Raw genomic sequence first — 5,745 nt, forward strand, 5'->3', positions numbered from 1 at the left:
TAGTTATCAGGCTAGCAACCACAGACACAAGCTCTACGCCTGCCAAGTTGCAGGCTGAGCCATCCTCTATCTCCATATTCCCTAAGACCCACAGTCTAGTTGTCCTAACAGAACAAGGGTCCAGGTATATGGCAGCAGGCACCTCATGGATCCATGCTCCATACTTACTCTAGCACTAGGTCAGCCCAAGATTGAGGCTAGTGCCCATGGTTTCAGGCTCCACGGAACTCAAATTTTAAGCCTTTTCCAGCATATACACATCTAGGCCTACCTTAGTAGACACTGGTGCCTGACCAATCTCAGCAGAACCAGGCTTTTAGATGGTATCTTATAGACCCAGAACCCAGATTTCCAACCCCATAGATTTGGGCTCCAAGGCAGTGCCAGTGCCAAGTCCCTTCTGATGGCCTCAGGATCTAGGCACAAGTTAATGGACCAGGTTCATCACAAATCCTGGCTAGTCCCTGCAGACTCAGATGTTCACCTTAGTTCAGCCCCATAGACCCAGACCTCCGGCTACAACTGGAGAATACCCATGGATCTAAGCTCCAGGCATATGCTTCAGACTCAACAGGTCAATGCTGTTGGATCTAAGGCTCTAGGCTAGTCCCATGGACTGCAGCATGAGGCCTATCTGGTAACCCAGGTATTAGTACCAGGCTCTCCAGCACCAAGCAGAAAGTGAAGAACTTTCACAAAGTCACTTTTGCAAAGGTAGAAATAAGACCCTAATTCTTCAAATGCACAGATACAAAATCATAGCCACAGGGATGAAAACAATCAGGGAAACACACTATCACTAAAGGAACAAAAGAATGCTCCAGCAAACAACCATAAAGAAAAGATTTGTAAACTGTCTGAAAAAGGATTCAATAAAATTCTTGTAAGGAAGCCCACTGAGATCTAAGAAGATACAAAGAAAAAATTCAGTGATAACAAGAAAATAATAAATGAACAAAAAGAGGAATCTACAGGGAAATTTAAATTATTAAAAAAATATGAAGCAGGCCTGGTATAGTGGCACATGCCTTTAATCTCAGTACTTGGGAGGCAAAGGTAGGTGGATCTCATGGAGTTCAAGGCCATTCTGGTCTACACAGCCAAGTTCCAGGCCAAATGGGGCTACAGGGAGACCCTGTCTCAAAAAGACAAAAAAAAAAAAATGAAGCAGAAAAATACAATGATTGACGTGAAAAATGTAACGGAGAGCATCAATAGCAGATTTAAGAACCAATATCAGATTTAAGAACAAGAAATAATCTATGAACTCAAAGGCATGCTATTTGAAAATGTATAGTCAGAGTAGAATATAAGAATGAGAATGAAGAAGCTTACGGGATAACAGCAAAAGAACAAATATTTGAATTATATAAGTTCATGAATGAGAAGAGACAGACAAAGGAACAGAAAGCTTAAAGAAATAGTAGAAAACGCTTTGATTTTTTACAAAAGATGTAAGTATCCAATTATGGGAAAGTGAAAGATAGCCAATTGGATTCAACATAAAGAGGATTACAAAAAGACATTATAATCAAATAGTCAAAAATCAAGAACAAAGAGAGAATCCTGAAAGCATCAAAAAGAAGCAAGCATCACATAGAGCTGCAATAAAGTTGGTATCAGGTTTCTCAGCAGACACCTTACAGCCCAGGAAAGACTGGAATGATCTATTCAATATCCTGAAGTAAACAAAACAAAACAAAACAAAACAAAACAAACCTCTGCCACCTAAGAATATTATACCTGGCAAAACTGTCCTTCAGAAATGGTGAGATGTAAGAATTTCCCAGACAGGCAAAAGCTGAGGAAGCTCATCACTCTTAACTGCCTTGAAGGAGTTCATTAAGCTAGAAGAAAAGATGCAAATTGTTAACGAAAGATGAAAATATAAATATAAAACTCCCTGGTAAAAGGAAGTGTACACATTCAAAACAACCCTACAATGGAGGTGTATGAACCGCTTACACCTTTAGAATGAAGGTTAAAGGATGAAATATTAATAATAATAATACCCACAATAATTTAATAGACACAATATAAAAATGTAAATTGTGATATTGAAAACTTAAAATGTGGTGGGAACAAAGCAAAAGTATAGTTACTTAGTGCAATCAAAGTTGCTATCAGTTTAAAATGGTCTTTTACAATTAGCTTGAATTTAAGAGGATGAAAGCCTCCAGTCAAAAGGCATAGAGTGGCTAAATAAGATTAAAAACAATACCCAGTTTACAATGTGCTGCCTGAAGGAGACTCAATTTGCCTTTATGGATACATACAGACTAAAAGTGAAAAGATATTCCATATAAATTGAAACTAAAAGAGAGTAGGGATAGCTCTACTTATTCAAATAAAATACATTTTAAATTAAAAACTAAAAAAGGAGGCCAGGTGTCATAGGACTGTAATCTCAGCAATAGAGAGGCTGAGGCAGGAGAATTCTGAATTCCAGGTCAGCCTCGCATACATAAAGAGACTTGGTGTCAAAACAACAACAAACAAGAAAGAGAAAAGAAGGGACCAAAAGATGACTCAGCAGGTGAAGGATCTTGCTGCCAAGTCTAACCTGAATTTGATCCGTCAGACCCACATGGTAGAAGGAAAAGGACTCCTGCAAGTTGTCCTGACTTTCATACATGTGCATGCACACACATACAAATAAATACATAAATGTTAAAAAGGGGGAGGGGATTCAGCAATACGTAGATCAGACACAAAAAATTTTAAAAATTCAGGCTTGGGGCTGGAGAGATAGCTTAGCAGTTAAGAGTGCTTGCTGCTCTTTCAGAGGACCCAAGTTTGGTTCCCAGCACCCATGTTGGGCAGCTCACAACCATCTCTAACTCCAGCTCCAGGGGCTCTGACACCTTCTTCTGGCCTTCATGGACACCTGTATACATGTGGCATATACTCACACAGACATTTACACATTGCTCTAGTTTGCTTTCTGTTGTGATAAACACCATGACCAAAAGCAACTTGGGGAGGAAAGGGTTTATCTTATTCTTCCAGATCACAATTCATCATTGAGGGAAGCCAGGGTAAGGCTGGAGCTTGAAGTACAAACCATGGAGGAATGCTGCTTGCTAGCTCATATTCTAGCTTGCTCCCTTGGCTCATGCTTAGCTAGCTTTCTTATACAGCTCTGGGCCATCTGCTTAGGGATGGTAATGCCCACAGTGGACTGGGCCCTCCTAAATCAATTAGCAATTAAGAAAATGCCTCATAGACATGGCCACAGGCCAATCTGATCTGTGCAATCCATCCATTGAGGTTCCCTTTTCCATGACTCTAGGTTGTGTCTAGTTGGTAACAATTAACCAGTACACACAGGTTACAAAAAGTCAGCCTTGGGGCTAGAGGGATAGCTCAGTGATTAAGAACATTTCCAGCTATTCCAAAGGACCAGAGTTTGATTTCTAGCACCCATGTCCAGTAGCTCACAACCACCAGAAACTCTAGCTTCAGGGGATCTGATGCCCTCTTCTGGTCTGTGTACCCATACTATATCCAACAGCAGCAGAATACACATTCTTCTCAAGCACACATGAACCAGTCTCCTATGGTAAGCCATAAAAGAATCTTAACAATGAAAAAATTCAACTAATTAAAAAAAATATATTTGTGTATGTGCACATGAGTGCAGGTGCCTGTGGAGGCCAAAGTTGTTGGATCCCCTGGAGCTGGAGTTGCAGGCAGTAACTTGGTGTATATATAATCTGAATGAAAGAACATTTACTAGCACACAGCACCATGTCTACTTAGAAAAATTTCAGCACTATTTTGAGATAGTCAAAATAAAAATTGTTAGATTAAGATTCATAAGCACTTGTTATAAGAATTTTTAGTAGGGGCTGGAGAGATGGCTCAGAGATTAAGAACACTGGCTGCTCATGCAGAGAATGTGAGTTCAGTTCCCAGCACCCACATGGCAGCTCACAGCCATTGTAACTCCAGTTCCAGGGGATCCAGTATCCTCTTCTGGCCTCTGTGGACACTGCATGCATGTGGTGCACTTATATACATGAAGGCAAAATACTCATACATGTAAAGTACAAATAAAATGTTAAAAAAGAAACGTACAGTATAATCACAATGACTTAACTCTAGGAACTTAGTAACAGATTGCAGAGGGCAGAAGAAAGGGTAAACCTGAAGGTAAATGGAAAAAGACTATCCATTCTGGAAATCAGAAAGATAAAAGAAGAAAACAGAAACTGACCTGTCAGAGACTATCAAATGTAGCAATACAGATACCATGGAGTCCCAAAAAGAAAAAAGAGGAAAAGGCTGGAATTTCTCAAATCTGATGAAAAATAATCGACACATTTAAGTAGCTCAGTGATATCTATACAGAGAAATATCATGGCGAAACTGACAAAAGTCAAAGGCAAAAATCTTGAAAGCAGTAAGAGAAAATTAGGAAGTTCCTCTTGAGCTGTCCAGCAGTTTCTGTAGGGTCAGTAGTGTAAGACTCACCAAATTAGGTTACTGTTGCCACCCGGCCCGCGGTGTGCCCATCCACTCAGGAGAGCCCCAGCTTCCATGTGTGTTGGGGGGTAGTGTCTGGGTACCACCCATTCAGCATCTCCTCTAGACAAAGCCCAAGTCTTCATCCTCCAGATAGTGGTATGAGAAAGCTGTTGTATGTCTGCCAATTGCAGAGGTGGTACAAGGCTTTGGCGAAGGCGTCAAGCAGCCAGGCATCCTTATACCTAACTTTCCTGAACAAGTTGTAGACAATCTTCAGTCAATGTCATCAGAGTTTATGATGTTCGTGCCAGTTTCAGAAGTGATGATATCTATACAATGGAACCCATACTACAAGAATGTGCATAAGTTCATTGAAACTCACATCATGCATCCCTTCAAAGAGGACTTCTATAGGGAGATCCTCAATGTGGTCATTGTTGGCTACCCCAGGCCAGAAAAGAACCTTGGTTTTCTTTTCAGTTTATTCACTTTTATTTCAAGTGTATGAGTATTTTGTGTGCATGTATGCAAGTGCATGCCCACAGAGGCCAGAAGAGGGCATCAAATCCCCCTGGAACTGGAGTTATGGATGGTTGTTAGCCACCGTGTGGGTGCTGGAAACTGAACCTGGGTCCTCTGCAAGAGCAGCCAGTGCTGTTAACCACTGAGCCATCTAGCCATCTCTCTAGTCCCCAGAACCTCAATTCTTTTTTTTTTTTTGGCTTTTTGTGTGCTGTAGCCACAGCTGGCATGGATTTGCTATGGAGACCAGCCTCAAACCAGAGATCTACCTGTCTCTGCCTCCCTAGTGCTGGGACTAAAGGTGTGAACTGCAACGCCCAGCAGAATCTCGATTCTTTAGCATCACTTATTTCAGCAATTCTAGGAGATATTGAAGAAGTTTTTAAAAAGTGACTAGATTTACCAGAACATTTTAAATCAAAGATAACAATTATTTTCAGGTTTCTGAAGGGAAAATTATGAGTGGCCATCAATTAAAAATTACTTTATTTAAATAGTCACTGTTTTCTAGTATTTTCATTGTTCATAACTGCAGGCCCATCTTAGTTGTATTTTAAAAGTCAAACATTCTATAGGTGTGAATTAAATAATAGTACATGTAGGTGTCCTATTATGCTTCAATTGTTAAACCCATCATGCTCTAATACTAAAAGACTCATTCCGTGCTACCATGCCCAGCTAAGAGTCAAGATTCTTTGCAAGTAATGTTGAAAATGAACCACTAGAAAACTAGTAAGTGATGGAATACGTGAA

General features: G+C 40.2%; 1 pseudogene; it reads left to right on the forward strand.

Annotated features, from left to right (window-relative positions):
• Nucleotides 1–3,544: 3,544 nt before the first annotated feature.
• On the forward strand, nt 3,545–5,489 carry LOC115067098 (annotated as a pseudogene).
• The last annotated feature ends 256 nt before the right edge of the window (nt 5,490–5,745 follow it).

Source organism: Nannospalax galili, unplaced genomic scaffold, assembly GCF_000622305.1.
Source record: "Nannospalax galili isolate Female #2095 unplaced genomic scaffold, S.galili_v1.0 scaffold225, whole genome shotgun sequence".
NCBI classification, from domain to species: domain Eukaryota; kingdom Metazoa; phylum Chordata; class Mammalia; order Rodentia; family Spalacidae; genus Nannospalax; species Nannospalax galili.